At 38.8% G+C, this 22,407-nt stretch overlaps 1 protein-coding gene across 1 annotated transcript in view; it reads right to left on the bottom strand.

The window, feature by feature from the left end:
• Positions 1-22,098, bottom strand: part of myocd (myocardin) — a 165,724-nt gene extending 143,626 nt beyond the window's left edge. Inside the window, exon 1 of the mRNA XM_038304361.1 lies at positions 21,931-22,098. The gene's annotated coding sequence lies outside the window, so the exon portion shown is untranslated. The remainder of the gene's footprint in view (positions 1-21,930) is intronic.
• Between the last annotated feature and the right edge of the window lie 309 nt (positions 22,099-22,407).

The following is a 22,407-nucleotide window of genomic DNA, read 5'->3' as shown; positions in this document are numbered from 1 at the left end:
TCCTATTTTAAGGATGGGTTGAAGTTTTAAAACTACTATGTCTCAGGAGTGTGAGCTAGTGTACCTCATTAAGCTGCTGAATCACTGAGGCAAGAATTCAAGCTGTTGTGTTCAGTGAGATCCTACGCACATAATTCTTTCCCATGTGATAAGAGAACTAGAAAACCTTTCCAAGGAAATGATGCTGACATTAAGTCATGGCATTTCTCTCGGCTTCTCTGATGACAACACCAAGTTCTCTTGTGGGGGAAATGGCCAACAACAACAGAGTTGGCCATAACTTCTACTTTTTATTATCTCTTGAAATTTAGAGTTTGCCATGAGAGCATTGATTGCAAATGTCAGTACAAAACAATTCTCCTTTTATTGTCATTCCTCACAGAAAGGAACATAAACGTATTGGCGAGAATAGATAAGCCCTTGTTGGAGCTACACCGATTGTTTTCAGTTTGAGGGATGCATTCTGTGAAAAGATCTGTCGGAACAAGGCAACAAACCCATAACCCAGGGGAAGAATTTATAGCCCCGACCATTCATCCAGACCAATGCCCATTCCTGACAGTTTTACTTTGGTCTCTTTCAGCCCTGTTATTTTGATCTACAGTATGTATCAGCACTGCTTAAGTAACAGACTAAGACGACTAAAACTAGATGAAATTCAACCTTTTGTTCATAGATTAATACAAGCACATCATGTACCCAAATATCATAACTCTCCCATTTCATCAGAGCAATCTTTTTCTGGCACTTTGACTCAGGGGATTTATGGAATGGTACTTATCTGAGCGGAGGACATGTCACTTTCACATCACATTGGACTTTATTTATCTTGACAGTGCTGAGTTTTACGTAAAAAGTGGAGGATTATGTCATCGCTTAGATTGACCAAACATCCTATGTTGCCTGGACTTGTTCACTTTTCTCTCTTTAGAGCATCCAGGACAGATTCATAGAATAATAAAAATGTCCGGTTGTCACAGGACCAGTAGGCATGTGCTTGTATTTGAAATATGCAATTGGGATTGACAGGATGCATGGAAAAGAAGAGCCTTCCTTTATTGTGACATCATTTTTAAAATGGTGCTATGTGTTTGTTGTGTGATGCTGCTCTGGTAAACCTACTGTTTTCAAAGCCAAATTTAAAGGAATATTCCCGAATATAATGCTGTTACTGGGGCAAATACCTGCAAAGCTGGCATATAATATGTGTTTCTGAGTGGAATAAAGGTACCACACTCATTGCACTGAGTTTCTTGTTACGCCCCAGTAAACAGTTGGATTGCACTAGAAGTGGACCAAATACATTATATGGAGAAGGCCTAAATAATTACCTTTGCACTTTCCTAATAGGAAGGACATTCTCTGAGAGTTTTATCTTTGACAGAGAGCCAGGGGACTAATGAACTAGCTGTCTAGTAAAATAGCCATATTTTTCCTGAAGGTTATACATTTTTAAGTAAGCTATTACATTACATGGATGTGCTCTCTTCATCCTCTGACATGGCAGCTGGCTCGGATCTCATCTGCCTGGCTGTGTGTTTCCTGGACGGACCCGCCTTTTACATTTGCCTTCAGTATCTCTGCTTCTGTCTCCTTGAACCCCAGTCGGCCTCTGCAGACGGCCGCTCACACTGAGCCCGGTTCTGCAGGAGGTTTCTTCCTGTTAAAAGGGAGTTTTTCCTCTCCACTGTCGCTACAACCATGCTTAGTGTGAGGGATTGCATTTAGGTCAATGAGGTGATGCAATCAACTGGTTTTCCTTAGATGGAAAACTTTGAATCAATTTGACCTTTGATCTGGTTAACTGTAAAGTGCCTTAAGTTGAAGTGTTGTGAATTGGCGCTATAGAAATAAATTTAATTGAATTACAAATTTTTTCTCATCTTAAAAAAAATCTTCCTTTGTTTAATACAATCCCTGTTATTCCCTCCACTGTAATATGGAGGGCATATCATTTCCTTGAAAGGGTTCATGAAACATGTCATAAAGTTGCTCCTCAATTACCAGTGATCATAGTAACGCAAGTGCCCAACCATGGAGGTGTCCACAAAAGGCCCTAGTCACACTGAAGAGGAAACATCTCTTCAGCCAATTACCTATGAGCTTATATGTTGCCAAAACAGCCAATAATCCGAGCAGTGAGCACACAGAAAGCTAGAAACGCTTCTGAAAGACTGCAATGACTAACGAGGTAGAGATAAAAGGTGAATTGTATGGTATTAAAAACAGGTGAATCATGTGTTTTTATGGAATTAGAAGTCATTCTTGAAACTTAGACATGTTAAAAATGAAATACACTTTTTAAACTTTTAGTAGACTTTACAGGAACCCCCCCCTCCCATCAAGTCTGTCTGTGAGCAGTTGTCAAATTAAGACCCGAGTAATATAAAACAGTTACCTGTGCAGCGTATGACATTTCACATAGCTCATACTCTGCAAACTAGCTAAAGGTATGTGAGAGATGATATACAATGAAGCCCTACCCATAAAAACCAACAGTATACACAAGTGAAACCAGACTCGGACCTCTCTTGAGTACACACAGCACATGAACCATAAAAACACCAGCTGGGTTGCAAATCTCCCAAGAGACACGTGTCCTGTCAACACAGATGTCACATCTCCAAAGGTCAACTGGGGAACCGGCAGAGCAGAGATCAAGATTATTAGCCAGTCGAGAATTAATAGCCAGTTGGGTAAATTGATGTTGACGAAGGATTTGAAATAAGGCACATTTGTTTGACATCAATACATTTTTCTTGCGTTTGCAGAAAATGTGCAGCACCTAATGTCTCAAGTGAAACTTGCCTGGTTTACCTTGGTGCTGAACTATTTGCTACTAAATCCTACGGCTGCAAAAGGATTTGCTATGACTTTCAATAAGGGTAACAGTTGATGTTTGACTAAAGGGCATGGTTTTTGCTCGGCTACACATTATCCTTTTCAAACTCCACATTTTTTGCTAGATTAAGAATAAATGAGCACGGGAGCCACTGCACATAAATTGGCATCAACCTTTCTCAATCCAGGAAAAAACAAGTTATCATTGATACTGTGTAGTAAAATGGTTCCCTTTTAATGTTTATGTTCGATGCAAAGATAATGTGTATTTTAGATCATTGTCCTGCTTCAAGTCACATATGACCTGCAACCAAGACCATGCTTTCTGACACTGGGCAGCACATTTCTCTTTAGAATCCCTTGATAGTCTTTATATTTCATTGTGCCATGTAGATATACAAGACACCCTGTGCCAGATGAAGCAAAGCAGCCTCAGAACATACAGTAACAGAGCCTTCACTATAATTCACAGTAGGGACAGTGTTCTTTTATTGATATGCTTCAATTTTCCATCTTGGCAAAAGGTTCTTTTTTATCTCAGCTGTCTTTTACAAAATCCAATCTGGCTTTATTAAAGATTTTTTTCAACGTTAATGTTTTCCATGGTCATCTCCCCCTTAAGTCCACTCTGGCACAAGCAATGACAGATGGTGTGGTCTTAAACTGATCTTCCTTGAGCTTGAATTTAACCTTTAATCTCCTTGTAAATTTCCTGGGCTTTTTTGTTGCCATTACCATTACTGGTCTCTTAGATTTCTCATTAATTTTCGTCCTGCGGCCACTTCAACATAGGTTGGCTACAGTCCCATGGATCTTACATTTCTGGTTAATATGTAAAACTGTAGATGGTCTTACTGTATAGTCATTATCTTTAAGATGCTTGTCTAAAATATGTTTTTTAAGAAGCTCTTTCCTTTGCTTCCTCTGGTACAAGTTGAGTGTGACTCATACCATGACACCAAACAGCACAGTGAGTACCTGTGGTATTTAGTACCTATATAGAGGCCTATAAAAAAAGTTTGATTACAAGATTACAGCCACCTGTGATGCTAATTAGTGGAAACACATTGACTTAACATTTACTTTTATTTAAATTTTTTTCAGTCTTTCTAGGGATACCATCATTTTTGTCCATGTCTTTTTCATTACCGGTAGTTATTTTTTGTTCCATTTGTTACAGCATGGTTCAAAAGCATTGTCTGACATTAAATTGTTCCTTTTGATAGAAATGTTAATTATTAAAAACGTCAGATTTAAGTCCCTCCTGCCAGATATCTATTTGCATTTACCGATCAGTGTATTTGTGTACCAATGCGTGAATTTTTGTGAGCACAGTTGGATGATTGTGGCTATAGTGAAAAGCCCTTTTAGGTAATGATAGGCACATTCAAATTTAGAGTAGATTACGTATTCCAGTGGGTACCACTTGTTAAAGGATAACTAAACACCATTGATCTTTTGCTGTCATTAGAGTAACTCAGAATATAACTTGCTGATATTACCTGGCCAGTTAGTTAGTCTTTTTATAACCAGCTGACCAATACTGTAGAGCAACAAATTGCAAAAACGATTTAGAAATAAGTAAAAATTTCCTAAATGAAGTGTATTCACCCTTAATTTGAGAAGGTAAATGAGATAGTTTGCCAATGGAATGAGTAATTTTACTCTTAAAATAAGATAATTAGATAATATGTACTTGAAATAAGACAATGCAATTGTGTTTTCTTATTTTAAGTGTAAATTGTCTTGTTCCATTGACAGAATGTCTCTTTTACCTCCTCAATTCAAGACCAAATGCACTTATTTTAAGAAAAATCTGACTAGTCTAAATTTAGATTTTTTGCAGTGAGGAGGATTAGTTCTAAGGTACTTTGTGCTTAATACGCTGAAAAGAAGTGTTACTAAAGCTCTTCATTTGGCATCTCATAAAATGACTATAAAAAATATTGCCTGATCAGATAAATAAAAATTTTATCCAGCTTTGACTTCTGATAGCTATGTCCTACAGGCAAATTTACTCTTTCATGCTTTTATCATCACAAACTGCCACCTTAAGTTCACTAGACTCCACTGACCTCCAAAGTCAACCCAACAAGGAATGTGGTAGAACTGGATGTTGACTGGATCATAAATATGGGCCAAATGAATATGCAGATTTGTGTGATGGGCCATGAAGGGCCCATAATCTTAAAAGCGCAGAGGACGAGACTTGAACAACTCAGTTCTTAAAGGAATAGTACACCCAAAACATGATTAGCCTTCATTTTCTACTCACCCCCATGCTGAACAACACTCTGGAGTACTTTTTTGATATCTCAAATGCATCTGGAGATCTGGGAGGCTTCTTGCTGTCTGCTGACATTCAAGTAATGGAGGTCCATGGCGCCCGAGACAGAAAGGTCCACAAAAGTCCACAAAAACGTGTCAATATTCCTCCATACTGCTCGTCCAATGTAATCCAAGTGTCCTGAGTGGGTAGCATCCAGAATTTACTCGAAACGAAGTCATTTAGAACGTTTTAGAGCCTAAACAGTAGTGTATAGGATTTCCTAATAGCGCCCCCATGCGCGCTCACGATTCTACGGAAGCCGGCAGACCAAACCGGAAGAAAGTGCGCATTCAGCGTCTGCTCTGCCGATAATGCAAGCGTAGAAGAAGAAATGTGCTGTTTACCTGTGCAAAGAAAGAAAGAAACAACGAAAGAAAAATGTCTGAGGACTTCAGTGTTGAGGAAGAGCATGAGTTCTTTGCCGAGCTGAATGCGCTGGTTTGGTCTGCCGGCTTCCGTAGAATCGTGAGCGCGCATGGGGGCGCTATAAGGAAATCCTATACACTACTGTTTAGGCTCTAAAACGTTCTAAATGACTTCGTTTCGAGTAAATTCTGGATGCTACCCACTCAGGACACTTGGATTACATTGGACGAGCAGTATGGAGGAATACTGACACGTTTTTGTGGACTTTTGTGGACCTTTCTGTCTCGGGCACCATAGACCTCCATTATTTGAATGTCAGCAGACAGCAAGAAGCCTCCCAGATCTCCAGATGCATTTGAGATATCAAAAAAGTACTCCAGAGTTTTGTTCAGCATGGGGGTGAGTAGAAAATGAAGGCTAATCATGTTTTGGGTGTACTATTCCTTTAAGGCTCATTATTTTCAACTAAATGCATTGTGGAATAGCACAAAAGCACTGCGTCAAGCAAGACACAGGTGCATCGCAAGGGAAGTTCGACTATGTGTTGACTCCTGATAAATAGAGAACCTTTGTTAGGCAGTAGACCAGAGACAAAATGGAAGAGAAACTAGTATTGTGTTTGAATGATTAGTCTCCAACTGCAACACACTGAGAAAAAAATAACTTGGAAACAGCCAGAATTTCCCACATGGCTTCTCCTAACTAGCAGGGTTAGTGCTACTTTTTGCTTCTTAGCATGCAACTTATGCATTTCCTGCTGAAAAAACTGAAGTGACCACTAACTTAGCCAGCACAGTGCCAAAAAGCCAGCCCAGTAGCCACCAAGGTGGCTTGGCACAGCACTGAACCGTGTCCTCCCTGAATGCCCGTAATGTTATGATGTTATTAACCGTAATTATGATGAAGTTGCAGCTTTTTTTAAATCTATGCATAAACAACAATAGATAGTGGCATTTGTCTCAGCAATGCATAGATTGTAACTCTAAATAGCAGGTTGAAATAAGATGTTATATTCCCACTATCTGTCCCGATCAGTTCTCTTCCATTAGCTTGTGTAGGAATAGCAGTTTATTAATATGAAATTGGTAATAATCCTTTAAACCAAGTCACCAATATCTACTAATATCTACAGTGGAATATATTGTTTTACAGAATAGAGTACCTGACTCTAGGTCTCCACAACACATACAGCCATTTTGGAATAAAATATATGCTGCTATTTCAACATTAATTTGTTTTTTTGGCTCTTAATAAAAGCCAGCCAAACCACAAGAATTCTAATACTCTAAACTGTGAGTACCTATGTGTTGGGAATGAGAAAAATCCTTTTAAAATGTCCACACGATCGCTCTTTTTAAACACAGTTCAATAGCCTGTTTACATCAAGTAAGGCTATCAACCAAACAAGCGGCAATGCCGCACTTTTGCTTTGTCAGTGAAGCAGATAAATGTTTGTTTACTGTGGGATAGTCACCAATGTGGAATGCAAGATGTTTAAGGTGGGACGCTGGTGATATTTTGTTTGCACACGTATATCTGGCTTTGAGCACAGTATGCGATTGGCTTTATAAGTGTGTGTCCATGTTGTTACATCTGCCAAACAGTAATCAAAGCAACCATGTGCAAACACTTGAGGGCCACTGTAGATAAACTTCTGTGTAAAAACCAATTTAGTGTAGTAAATATGAAATGCTGAAATGTTTATGCAAATGCAATTAGAAAACTAATGGGATTTCACATCAACAAATATTGATTGAGAACAGCTGCCTGACTTGTGAGCTCATAACATTCTTTAGAAAAGGTTGCATGAAAACACCGAGAGTCTAATCAAGCATGTTGAGCAATGTTCTGCCAAGGCAGAAAAAAGATTTATAGAAAAAAAAAAAACGTGTAGCTGTTGTCCTCGTAAGTTTTCTAATCTGATCTGAATACCAGATCCAATTGTAAACTGTATATATATATATTTGTAGCATATGTGATAGTGATCATTGCAAGTCACTTAACTGTGGCCAGATGGCTGGGCACATTCCCATGACAGCATGTTGGAACTGAACACACGAACAAGTGCCTTAGAGTGAAACATCAATGAAATCACATTGATTTACTGTAATGTGGAGACAAAAGCAATGTTGGGGCCATTTAATCATTACGCTAAATATGCTTTTAGTTAGATAAATCAGCCTCACTGTCGGATTCTACATTGCTGAGAGACACAGTACAAATTGAAAAAGTGGTTAAACTGTAAGATCAAAGAAATACAGCACTGATCATTTTGTTAGGATTACAGGAGGAACACAGAAGAAGATGTGAATGAAATCCAGGAGACTGACGGTAAATATCTATGGCAGAAAGTGTTGTTATTGCTGGTGCTTTAATACTAAGCAGCTTACTCCCCATGCCATCAGGGAGATGGTTTGGGGATGATTCTTTCCGAACACCAGGGGGAGATGCAAATCATTCAGGGTCATTTCAAACTGAAAATGCCTTCAAAGATTACACAACAGATTGCATTTTGCCCCAATGCTGCCACTAAAAAACACAAAAAAGCCACTAAGGAAGGGAACCATGGCGCTTTGACATTATGTATTTAGTACTTACCAATTAAAAGGCCTCTATATTCTCTCCTAACTAAAAATGTATTACATTTCTGCAAGAAAAGTACATAAATTCAAGGAAAACAATACTAGGCTAAATATAACCCCCATAATCTGGCCCCAATCTAACAACACTCCCACCAATGCTGGGAGGAATAAACACGCTAAAACAAGAAGTCTTCCAGAATGACGATATCACTGTTGTGAGAGTGGCATTGCCTAGGCTATTACAAAGTCTCCCCCAGCATCTTGATAATAAATTTACTTCATCATTAATCACGGGTAGTCTTCTATTGCATTCACAGCCATTATCTGTACACACTGCCACCCTGACATAGCAGTAATCCTGTTTCAGTCCTTTGTTCTCATACAGTGTAAAGACACAATTACTAATGATAAATGTTGCCTCTTTCCCAGAGGTTCAAGCAATGTGGAGTCATTCGTAACACATACAAATCAACGCAGCCCATTATTTTCCATATGGCTCCCAACTTAAATTCCTTACCTTGTCACTATCAATACAGGTTTCATTTATTCTCCCTTTTCCTCCTTAAGGTACCTTATCAAATTTTTGAGTTGTTTAAATCAGCAGAGTCAAGCGTTTTCTGTCAGGTCTGTCTCATACTGGGTGTTACTACATCATTCAATCAATAATCAATGTTGTGCCAGTTCATAGTTAAAAAGAACAAGCTCAACCAGCTCAAAGTTCAGGTCACAACTAAAAATTAACTAGTACACCTTCATGTTTTGCATTTTCAAACATGAATTAAGCAAATCTATGTATTGTAAACAAACCTATACATTAACCAGTTTAAGTTTATTTGGTAGATTAAGCCACAATCCTACACATTAGAACCTTAAAATTTCACCCTTTAAATGTGTGATGATAATAAATAGAAAGAAAAGGAAAATACAGTCAAGGTATACTTTATGTGCAGTGAAGCCTTTATTCAATTCAGTTCAGTTTATTTATATAGCGCCAATTCACAACATGTCATCTCAAGTCACTTTACAGTTCACCACACCATACAGTCATATTGAGTCAAAGTTTTCTAAGGAACATCAGTTGATTGCATCGAGTCATTGAATTGAAGGCAATCTCTCACACTAAGCATGCTTGTAGTGACAGTGGAGAGGAAAAACTCCCTTTTAACAGGAAGAAACCTCCAGCAGAACCAGACTCAGTGTGAGCGGTCATCTGCCAAGACCCACTGGCCTTCAAGGAGACAGAAGCAGCGATACTGTAGAGAAAGAATCCAAATTACACAGAACTTCAGAAACATACAAAAAAAGTCCAGACTCTGTTCAAAAGATCTGATTCAAAAATAAAATCTTATATTTATCTTTCAGTTGCAGATATTTCAGAAGATATCTTGGATGCTTATGTTGCTTTAAATTTTAAGTGGACGTGGCCAACATACTCTATGGACTTGATGGGCACAGTTTGCACAAAATGCGCGTTTTCTGTCCAACTCTTCCTTTGTTAGCTCATAAAACTCAGCCAAGCGATCTGCAAAACTGGCAGACTTAAACAACAGTAGAGATGCTGGTCTGTCCTGCAGTTGGCCAGAATAAGTGCCATAAAACCTGACGTCATCTAATGAAAAGTGTTGTTATCAACTGAACGCGAACGTGAGCTGTGTGTGTCACTTCTTCTCAGAGTAAACGTTCATTACTTCAAATCAGTTCAGTTCACTGTTCACTAAAAATATAAGGGTTACTTTTAGAGATGTATATTGAAACTGGCTGACAGAACTAAAAAATTGTTCTACTTGACAAATAAGAAGTTGGCTAGAAACTGAGGGTTTCGTTATACCCTCCACAATTGTCTCCTTGTAACTGAGAATAGTTTATTTTACCTCCTTGATCCAACACTTTTGTTCAGGTGGGAATAAAGACAAGCAAACTCTGGTGTTGGCCAAATTACCGGGCCGAGGTTCACTATTTGAGGTGGTCTTGGGGGGACTCTGGGAGAGTTTGCTTTAGGTATGAACGCAAAGTGCCCTCAGTCAAACCCAAAAGCAGAAAGCATAGAACAGAAATCATAGCTGTTCTATTGTATGTTGCCCATAAACATTGCTGCCAGCAAGCAATGGCTCTTACTTGACCTGATGTATATAAACACCCTTACAAAGAAAGAGCTGCTCTCCACGCTCTCAATAATTTTGCAGCTGAAATACCATAATAAATATGCAAAACAAGGGTGCCGCATGCAATCTTCCCATTGTAGTTTTCCTCCATTTTCAGTTCTTTGCTCTGTACTGCTGTAGTAATTTTTGACCAGTGGGAACAACGACTGACGATGTGTGGCTTTGCTTTGAGGTAAAGCCTACTTGCAAAAAGTACAGCTTGAATACAAACCACACAAAAAAAATATAAATACACACCCACAAACCAGTCCAAAGGACTTTCATTGTGTAAATAAACCCTCAAAGATCCAATATGATTTCCTTAAATACTGTTGGGATCTGGAGGCTTTGTCCACTTTCTCCACCAGAGGGCGCACGATATCTCCTGGGGGCATGAGCTGACTGCAACACCTGTCTTCCATCTGCTCATCAGGAGGCCCTATTTAAGGAGGAGGAGGCTAACACTTCCCTGCCAGAGTGTTTGCCAGTAATGGTAGAGCTAGACCTCAGCCAAACAACCAGATCTGAATCTCTGATTCTTTGTGAACCTGCCTGACCCTGTTTCTCTCTGCCTCACAGATTGAGTCCTGTCTGAAGACCTGAATTCCTGGAAAATTATCTCTGTCTGGAATCTGCCTGCCTGCACTCAGTTAAGCCTCTGCCTCTCTGCCTGCCTGCACTCAGTAAAGCCTCTGCCTCTGCCCTCAGTCCTCTGCCTGCCGACTAGCCTCTGGACCCTCAAGGTTCCCCCCCTGCAGCTCCGCTCCGCCGTTGAGCAGGTATTTACTCCAACAACTGAAAACCTGCAGTTTACCTAGATCAAACACTAACCCCTCTGTCCTCCTCAGTGGTGATCCCCTCGTGACCTGTCTGCCGAGTCAAGAACCAGTTCATTCTCATTGTACATTTGTAAATAAACCTTTGAACTTTTTCCCTGTCTCACGAGTGTTTCTGCATGTGGGTTAGACGCCTTGAACCCAACATGACAAATACTTGGGCATGGCCGACAACAATCTTCTGCGAGAATGCAGTTACTGAGTGTTCTGGGTGACAAATTCAGTCATAGAATCAAAGAGAATTAAACACTTTTACACAGGAACCGTATTTTTCTCAAAAAAACAGGAAATATTTATTTACAGTAGTTTCCAAACTGATCCCTAATAGAAGGGGCTGAAATTTGCTTTTTTCCCCCTAAAAATGGCTAGTTAAAAACACTTCCTACCAGCCAGGTTTCGCAAATATAAACACCTAGACAGATCATTTGAATTAGCCTATCAATATGACCACTATCGACAGATTGAGGAAACATTCCTAGAAAAAAATGACTGTCGCTCTTGGACGGCGTAAAGAGGCTTTGGAAAAAGGTGTAAATGGCTGTGTTATCTCTTTTCTCGTGTAGTGGGATGTTGTCAGCTTGCTGTTCGTGCTGAACATGGCCCCTCTGGAGCACGCCGGAGTATAAATGCTCTAGATAGGGTGACGGGCAGAAACATTTTCCATACGGATTGTATGCATGTCAAGAATGAGTTCCTAACACCAGGTTCATGAACTGCACTTAATATGAAAACCTGTTAAATATACCATCCTTAAAACAATGTTGTTTGAAAATATTTGTGAAATCTCATGGTACAGCAACCAATCCCTTACACAACATTTTTCACCCCTGCTTCTTAAAGGAAATTAACACCAGTGTTGTGCACAAACCAACATTACTTCGAGATCTTATCAAATCTTTTTCATACTAGAAGGCTTACATCTCCAAGATGATGTTGGTGGAAGGATTTATAATTCTAAACACACAAACTAATGACAATGGGTTTATTTAAAATTGACCAAAAAACTTCTACTTAACTCTACTTAACTGTGGCAGAAGTATTTTGTTTCCAATGCACTTAACATATCACTCATGTAAAGCACAAATTCACAGATCATTTCCTTAGTAAATGCCCCATCTTGCCTAGCGAGCATTTGACTAATAACCTCTACAGTACTGCTACTGTTTATCACTCCTTCCAGCCACTGCCTGCTTTACATTTGACAATACATTTTCATTTCACTTTGAATTTACAATATGTATGGAAGAAGGAAAAGAAATATCGCTCTATGTAATTGCAAGTGCTCTCAAAGTCCAACATTTACATGAAAGATATGCACTAGCTCCATAACAGCTCTTTTAAAATACCATGCAAAGCAAGAAAAGCAAAACGGAAAGATCAGAGCACATGTTCTGCATCTGGATGGATTTTGACTCATTTAAAGACATTACTTATTATTGTAATTACCTTTGTCTTACATTGTAATTAAAGATCATAAGAAGCCCATATGCTACATTTCAGCTGCACAAATGAAGTAGGATGAATGTGTGCCAACTCACTCAGCTGGAAGTCTAATTGGACACATGTGGGAACTAATAATAGATTAACAGATTAGAGACACGCAGTGAGTACTGTATGTGTGGCATGCTGTCACTGAGAGGGGAAATAAAGGGCGGGAAACCCACTGAGGCCCACTGCCTCTGTTTAACTGAGAAAAATACCTCATGCTACATTAATCTTGGGTAATTGACATGGCAGGTTTTTTAATTGATTAATGCACAATATTTAGTTTATTGCAAAGTCACTGTTAGGTTCTTTAATTAATGGAGCACATTCTGGTTCTCCATTTAGAACCAGAATGTCTCTACAATACGTTAAATGGCATATATGGCTAACTTCTGTGAGGTTGGTCACTATTTCCAGGTCGCAAGCAATGGTAAAGCTATCTAAAATTTCGTACTTTCCAACTTGTTGACAGTTTAAACTGAAAAACAGGATTATGTTGGAAAAAAAAAAAATAGAAATGTATTCAGTGTATTAGAGCAATGCTGAAAAATATCAATACAAATGTCACAGCATTTTCTATGAGCAAAAATAAATGTTTTTTAATGACTCTCATCTATAAGACACTTCTTAATTCTTTTTATTGTTTTTTGAACACAATGTTTAATGCAAGAGAAAAAAAATGGTGAGAGGGTTTAAGCAGTTGGAAGCAAGCACCATATGTATAGAAAATTGCGAAGGACAGAAAGTCCATGTTTTTGATTGCCTAGCGAAGAATTTCTTGAGTAAATAAAAATAGACATTTGGTTTGGGACCAAGTCAAACTTTCTGTTTACCTGCTAGCACTGACGGCTGGCCAACAGAGGGTGCAAGGGCGCTGCCCCACTCACTCAGTGACCTTGATTAAAACACAAAAAACTAATACTAATTTTACTATAGAATCAGTTATGACTGATTAAATGCACTTTTCAGAAAATTTTATACTTTTTTTTTGTGGCATTCATGTAAATATACTGGTGTGATAGGTTTTTGGTATACGTCTATTATGAAGTTATAACACCCCCCTGGAGAAAACTTTACCAGCCACCACTGGCTGCTAGCATCAAGTGATATCTTGCTGTACACACAGCTGAATACAATGCTAAAACTTTATCATTTGATAAGAGAGTTTATTTGTCTTTTTTCTGTTTGTGCAAAATCCTTTGAACTAAAATATGACAACGTAGCTCGGTATGTACAGTATGTTTATGGTTAATTTAACAAAGCTCTTCATTCCTCCTGCTTGATGTCTCTCCTACATGGCTTTTGGCAAACTAGCACCTTTTACTGAGAAATGGCTCTCCATACCTTCTTCAGAGAAACAATTGGTGTCCTACTTGCTTCTCTGCAACTATACGGTTTAGCATGGGGCTGCTCAGTGGCGCAGAAGGTTTGGAGTTCGATTCCCGGCCCGGGGACTTTCTGCATGAAGTTTGCATGTTCTCCCTGAGCATGCATGGGTTCTCTCCGGGTACTCCGACTTCCTCCCACAGTCCAAAAACATGTCTGTTAGGTTAATTGGCTTCTCTGAATTCTCCTTAGGTCTAAGTGTGTGTGAATGGTTGTTTGTACTATGTGTCTCTGTGTTGCCCTGTGATGGACTGGCGACCTGTCCAGGGTGTACCCCGCCTCTCGCTAGTAGACAGCTGGAGATAGGCACCAGCCTCGTGACCCCCACTTGGGATTAAGTGTGTCAGAATGGATTTTGATTTTGTGGATGGATTTTGTTTCTGTTGCTTTTTTTGATTTCATTAAACCTGCAAGTACTTATCTCTGCCTCCCTCATCTCTGCATTTGGGTCCTCAACCAACCTCCACCCACCTTGACAACTTTATAAAAAATCTTTCCTTCAAGCCGGAAAGTCTCACCTACTACCAGCCTCTGCTTTGTCTTGTCATTTCTTTACATTGTCAGTTTTCTTTTACTCTTTTACTTGTTGTTATTGCATCGGATTAATCCAAATATCATTGAGAGCTCCTGTTGGACGAACGGATTGGACCGGACCAGCTGAAGAATCAAACCAAGGCAAACGGTAATTCCTCTCCACTGAGCTAAGCAGTAACATCCATCCTTCCCCCTATCTCCCTGCTGCTTAATAAGTGCTCTGCTTGGGTAAACAAGGTAGAATAGAAAATCATGTTTGTGTTTAATCGACATAAGCTTTCTGAATCACCTGCCGATGGCTTTAAGAGTTAAATGCTAATGCTCATTGGACAGACTGAACAAGCAAACGGGGTCTGAAGACACTGGTTAACATCCTTAGCTCCAGCTACCTCATGCTGTAAACATGAACATATCCCAGAGACTTTTGAATGGACTCTTAAACCTCTCTTCCCCTTTTATTTGTTTATGTGTGGTTATTTTGAGTAGTGTTTAGTATCTGAATAGTTATTAGATATAGAAATACTGTGTGATTATTAGCTAATAAAGGGAACCCTTGTATTTTAAAACGTGGTCTTTTGTATTTATTTTACATAGTGAATGATTTATCACTCAGGCTGGATTTAATCTTCTTTCAGTAACATCCAAATAGAGACAGATTTGTTTGGTTGCTGAATAATAACTTTGCTGATAGCCATAGTCTAAATTTGTCATGATCTTGGCGCTGATGACTGGCTTAATTCCTCATTTCATTCACCTGCCCAACTCTGTCTGGTTTGTTATTCCTGCTAATCTGATTCGCCTCCTCCTGCCTCTATTTAAGCTGCTTGCTACCACTGGTCAGCACCAGATTATTCTTGAGCCTTTGGTGTGAGAGTTTTCTGGCATTATTTTATAGCCTGATCCTGAACTCTTACTGTATTTGGCATTTTGAGCCTGCCTGCACCTGTCTGATCTGTTTGCCTGACCTGTCTTTGGTCTCCTGTTGGATTTGACTGTGGTCTGAACCTGGAACTGCCTCTTCACTTCGCCCTCTGAGTTATCATGTTTTCCTTCACCCGCTTGGATCTGATCTCCTGCCAGTTCTGCAGTCTTCTAGCCTTCAGCATCTGGAACACTCTGGCAGCGTCCGCTGCGTCTTGTCAGTTGACTGGCTGGAATCATCCTCGTTCTCTGGGCATTGAGTGAATTGAAAAACCAGGTTAGTGACTCACGCAATCATAATCATCCTCTGTCAGATTATCATGGTCACTAACCTGTGTTTTTCTCCTGTAGAGGTTCTTACCTTAGATGCCCTAGCCGCTGCTACTACAGATCCTGTTTATTTTAATAAACAATAACTAAGGGTAAAAAGCTTGACCGATGTTCATAATTTCTCAACTCTATATCTGAATTACTAGAATCTCCAAATGAATAAGCTCCATCGTACGTGACTTTAATTTTCCCATTGGTGAAGAATCTTCTCATGTCGATCTTGGCATTATAACCAGAAGTAAATATCTATGTATTTTGGTCCCTTTAACAATTATAAAATAGCTATTAATACACTACATATTTTAATACTTTATAGTGCACTTCATATGGATATTCTTTCTCAAAGTGCTATGAACCAAAGTTTAAAAAATAATGAATAAAAGAAAGTTACATATCAAAAAAGTTAGTAAAACATGAGAGTTGCACATGAGTTGGCTTTGTCTACTGTTTATCCAGCCGTATTTAGACTTCCTGCAGATCATGCTCATGACAGTTGGATTAACCTCTAGCAACTTCTCTCAATTGCAGTTTGACCCAATTTACTCCAAATCAAGGTAGACCCATAATAATTTGATAAAACTGTTTCATGCTGAGCCCTAAAAGAACATTCAGAGAGAGGGAGAGACATTTTCAAGATGAACATGAATTGTTTTAAAGGGAAGGTGGTACTGTTATAACCTGTAGATATTGTATTTAAGAAAGGTTTACTCATCCAATTTTCCACAAAAATGGAAAAGTATCTAGTTTAATGCAGATGCTATTTTTGTTCTGTACAGTTTTCGTGTTGATAGGTTTGCGGTTGTTCTTTTCCCTTTTTGCATTTTCAGATATGCTCTGTGCGATATTTAGACTTCAGATATCAGCTTAAAACTTAAATGCGCTTTTAACTCCTCCACATCGTTTCCCTGATATGTCTTCTGTGTTCCTCGGTCTTAATGATGCTGTTTATCCACTAATGTTCCCCGAAACCTCTGATGCCTTCACAGAACAGCTGGATTTGTTCTGAGATTAAATTAAACACAGGTGGACTCTTTACACTGATCAAATATTTTTTTTGAGGGTAGTTGATTGCATTGGAGTTTATCTTGGGGTATGCTTGAATTTACTTCAAATTCACATTCATCCACTACTTTGTGTTTAACACATAAAATGAGAAACTGTTTGAACCTGGAATGTGACCAAACTTGAAAAAATGTAAAGAATATAAATCTTTAAAAGTTTTCACCAAAAAGTCCTCTCACAATTACCAAGTTGGTACAAAGGTCCATTATTACTGTTATTTACCAGCTTATTATTGAGTGACTATGATACGCTCACCATGAACCAAGTGGATAAGTTACACTAAAGTACTTCTTTGTCATGCTTAGTTTAACAGCCTTTTCTGCTTGAACCCAATATTAGATCAACATTTAGTAAAACAATTAGTGTACTAACATGCTGTTAAAAAAGTTTCGAAGAATTATTGAAAAATGCCCCATTACAGAATAAAGGTAAAATATATTTTTATGGGTAAGTTTTATATTGTCTATCTCTTTAAAATCTCCCTTTTTGTTTGAACTTTGCTGGATAAATGGTCAGTTTTGCATGTGTCAATGGCCTCACAATCTCCTTTGTATTACAGTCTGCAGTTGATAAGAACCTCCATAAAGTACAGTATGTCGTTGCCATGTTGCTTGCATGCCGTGTCGGACAAGTTATCTTATGCTTATCTTAGGAATACTAAACATGCTGCTGCCTTCCAAAAGCTGAGAGGAAACACCGGCATGGGTGAGAGTTGAAAGGATAGAAGAAACCAAAGTGCTCACTTAGTGGGAGATAACAAAACACTCCAAAAGGCCTTTTACAAAACAGGAACCAAATGTTGATTCTTAATATTACTCAACAACCAAGCTACGTTGTTAGAGTTAAAGATCCATGAAAGAGTCAGCACCGCAATAAATAAGATGCTGATGTTAGGTTAGTTAGCAGGTTAAGGTGACCAACAAGCCACATAGACAATGACCAAAGGGACTCTTTGTAATATGAGCATAGCACTCAGCCTATACCCTAAATTCTGACAGTATCCAAGTCTTTTTAAGTGACTTGTCTGGTGCTATGTGAATGATCCACCTCCTAGTGAAACTCAACACTATAATGCGTTCATCGGTGCTGTTTCCCCACTGATTTGGAAAAATAGGCACAAAACAGGCTTTTTTTTAACTAGAAGTTTTTCACAGAAATTTGATTTTACTGGATATAAAACCTTATCACCTCTTTAACACGAAGCATAAAAAGTGAAAATAGAAAAACAAAAAGGTTGCTGACATTGGATCTTATTGAAATCAGATAAGAGAAATGTGAAAACAATGGTGTACAATTCAGTCTAAGACGAATTGGACACAGCTGAACTTTGATGCATACTTTACATGTTTATGGAATAGCCTATTAAAGTACAGAAGAGCTTTAAAGGTACACTATGCAACCGGTGTTGATTTTCCAGTGAGGCTCCCTCCAGAGGGCGAAAGTAAAAGTGCACTGTCGTAAATATGCTCAGCTGTTCTCCTGGTTTCTCCGTCAAGCCAGGCGCGGTTGTTTTGAGCTTAGCAGCGAATGACTAACGCTGCGTTCACACTGGACGTAGCTGGCGCGACAGAAGCAGCGAGTTTACATGCAAAGTCAATGGTTGACGCGCGTCAAGGCGCAGCAAAAGGTCCCGCGGCGCGTTTTGAGCACCAGGCGCAGCACGTCTGAGCAGCTGAAGCAGCGCGTCGGGTGCGTTTAACGCAGGGAGAGAGACACAGCGCTGATGATCACTCCTCTTAAACAGTTTATTGACGCCTAAATTAACTTAAAATGCAGAAATCTGCCGGCAGAATATGCAGTTTGGATTATTTAGATGAAAACCACCTACCAGCTGCCGCGGTGAACCGCTGCTGATGAAGGGATCCATACTGTCGGCGCCCCGCTGGTATGTGGGGGTCTGAGCGGCTCCGACAGAAAAAATATGGAAGGCAGGATAATAATCTGAATGAACTGACGGCACTGATTACGTTTTCAGGTGGATTTTCTCACTTAAACACATATTAAAACTACTTTATTCCCACTGATCACAGCAAATATAGCTGCAAGGCAGAGAAAGGATAGTGAAGCTCCGCCCAACGCGCCTCAGACACACTTTTGCACCGCGCAGCCAGAGCAGCAAAGCTGCTTCAGCCACGCGTCAGAACTAACTGGTACAAGCAGCAAAAAGGAAGCAGCAGACGCGATTTTGCTGCTTTTGCTGCGTGAACGTAGCATAACTGCACAAAGATTGCCACTGTGCTAGCAACGAGAATGCTTTTAACTGGGGGCGTGTAGCAGTTCTCGCCGTAAAGCAAGACTGACTCTCGCGAGACTTCTGAGCCTGTGGGTGCGGGTCGGTGCTCCTGCAATTGCAAGTGCAGTATTTCCCCCACAGACCACCAGGGCGGCCGAGAATACCTTTGTTCAACCTGAAATGACTCATTTAGTCATCCATAACGTTATGGAACACATTAATTAACTGAAAAATGTTGCATAGTGTCCCTTTAAACACTTTTCCATGTGCAACATAAAAAGACATGTAATTTGTATCCAAACCAAATGTTTGGACTTTGACAGTTTTTTTCTCTCTGAAATTTTCTGGCAATAATTTACCCTTATTTTTAGATTGTTGTACAGGCTTAGCATATAATTTAAAATGGAAATAAAATAATTTAAAAGCAAACTTGAAGGCAACTTCACCTCATATAAATGTCTGTCCTTTAAACAGTTTAGCAACAGTATTCATTTCACTTAAAATTTTAAGTGACAAACAACATTCATTTGCAATGGGATTTTAGGTGACAGTTAACTATAAAGTATTGTGTTTTTATAAAGTCGAAGAAAAATTATAAAAAAAGCACCAAGCAATCTGAATCCAAATTCCTCCAGCTGCTTATTATTTAATAGAATGCACCTGTGAAATTATTTTTGTCAGTATAAATGCAGCTTGACTGGGTTTATCAAAAATAGCAGTGGTGTCAAAAGGTTCTACTCATATAGAAGTATAATTCCTAGTGTTTAAAAACCCTTTTGTAGAAGTTTCAACTCAAGCTTTTCAGTTAAGTAAAAAGGGTATAGTACCATTTTTAAAACTACTTAAAGTATAAAAGTAAAAGTACTTCAGTAAAAAATGTTAAGATCTGATGCCACACTGCACTACCCAATTGAAGGAACATCTTTCTACAATTCTTGATGATATTTACCTTAGACTTAATTTTCTTAGTTTTAAAACTAGTGGAAACAGTGTTAAATTTATCTTTGCATTATCTTGAAAATAAATTTATTTTGGTATGTGGGGAAGAACAAGTTGCTGCAGCACCGAGTCAACCATGAAAAAGTTAATAAATACAAGCAGGCCATGATAAAAATGAGCTTAAATGAAAACAAGCGAAAGTATACCTTTTTAAGATATAAGGAGTAGAAAGGAGAGATAATTGCAGAAAAAAATCTAAAGAGTATAAGTAAAAAAGTTGTCTAAAAAATAATTACTAAACTAAAGTAAAGGTAACAAAGTATTTGTACTTTGTTGATTGACACCAGTGGAAAATATTAATAAAAAAAAAAAACAGCAGACACAGGAGAGCTATGAAGAAGAGAATGCAGAGTTCAAGCAAACTTATAAACAACAAAACAATATTGTTCACCCCACAATCTGAAAATGGAAAGTGTAGGGCAGAACTGCACACCTACCGAACGTAGATAATGGATAACGAATGCAGTCAGTCACATGTTAAGTACGGGTATTTGTATGCATGAATATGTTACTGAGTTTTAAAGAAGACACTGCCAAATAATGGTGCAAAAATAAAAAAATTTTTTTTTCAGCTTTTCTATTAGTGTCTCCTGTGCAAAGATTGCTATTCATATGTAATTTAGATGCAGCAACAGAAACAGAAAAAACTGTTTTAATGTATCGTTGGCCTGAGCAAACGGCCTGAAATCAAACTTTTGGGCCTCCATACAAAATGCTATGTTGTAAAAACCGAACACTGCACTTCATTCTGATCACCATCCCCTAAGTACCATGCCATAAAATAATGAGGAGATTGATGGAGCTAGATACAGTGAAGTTGCAGAACAAAACCTGTAAGCAGGAAACTTGAGAGACTTTGTGGAAGTTTAACTTGTAGAAGAACATAATACTAAATATACAAGTTGTTTAAGTCACTCTGATGAAAGCAAAAAGATTTCCACTCAATCTAATTTTAAATTTGTAGAACAACTTGGAAGTTCATGTTAACATATGCTTTTCATAAAATCGGAATGAGGTTAAGGTGTTTTGCAAAATGGAACAGAGAAAAACAGTCAGTCTCTAGGAGTGAAAAAGTGGTAGGCACAAACAAAGCCACAACTTCAAGTACGTTAAGCAAAGAAATGATCATAACTTCAAAGTAGCTATGGAGAATAAGAGAAACACTTCTCCAAGTATGCTCCAAATGACTCCAGTAAGCTTTATTAATAGAACATCTGAATCTCTAGTGCTTATCTGCAAAGCAACACCCTGCCTTGGTCCAATGTTTCCTCAATATACAGGATTATAGTTATCAGGGACACAATAAGCTCCATCCAGTTTCCTTTTCCAAATTTCGACCAAGCTGTCATGCAGAGGAGGAAAAACAAAAATGGATACTTTTCTCCTGAACAAGTCAAAGAAGTATTATTTGTGTATTTAGGTGTAATCCTTCAGGCTGTGGATCCAGTCATTACTCTACATTAGTTTTTGCCCAATGCCCATAATAGTAAGTGCATGAGTACCAAATTCGTGAAACTATATAAAAAAATGCTGCAATGCTGCAATAGCTACGATGCTGCAATAATGTTATTAATGGAAGAAAGCAGATTGTTTGGATATCATATCCCCATGATAATTAAATCCAAATGTTTTGAGAAGAAAGCTTATCCAGTACATGACTGCTGGCTGTAATACGGATGGATTGATTCAGTGCATGTAAATAAACACGGATAACAGGGTTTGTACACGATTGAAAGCAAACACTAGTTTTTTTTTCGTATTAGAACACAAAGGGAAAATTTGTAAACTATGGAGGAAAAAGCAACATGTTTTTCACTGACCTCAGTTTATGCCGTGTTATAAGCAGAGCTTTAAATTTGTACGTAAGCCTCAGAGTTGCACTCACCAGCACATGGAGTTCAGACAGCTGCGTTCCATAAACAGTAATTGGAATCACTCGCTGCAATTTGCTTCACTACTGTCGGCTCCATCTACACTTTAGATCCATGATTATTCAAAGATTTCATGTCTAATTTCCTGCACAATGATTACCCATAGGGAAACACAGAGCGTCCTCACACTTGCCTTCATTTCCAACTACTGGAAAGGATGCAAAGCACACGGCTCGCTGCCACCACGCTGGTTTGCATAATGCAGATCTGACAGTCTGTTCCTTCCTGCTGCAATCATCAGTGTCAGTGGCAATAACTGCATGACTCCCAAATTACAGATAATGACATACTGAGAGGCTGGAGCATTTCTATGTGGAGTGTGGATTTGCTCCAGGTAATCAGCTTCCTCCATGGCTAAGGTTGATTGGTGACTCTGAAATGCATGGCTGTCTGTAACCCTTTTAAGATACACTTCAAACACATGGCTTTTT

This window comes from Cyprinodon tularosa, unplaced genomic scaffold (genome assembly GCF_016077235.1).
Source record: "Cyprinodon tularosa strain WSP-4 unplaced genomic scaffold, ASM1607723v1 ctg531, whole genome shotgun sequence".
NCBI lineage: Eukaryota > Metazoa > Chordata > Actinopteri > Cyprinodontiformes > Cyprinodontidae > Cyprinodon > Cyprinodon tularosa.
Note: the sequence above shows the minus strand (reverse complement) of the source record. Positions and strands in the feature narration are given on the sequence as shown.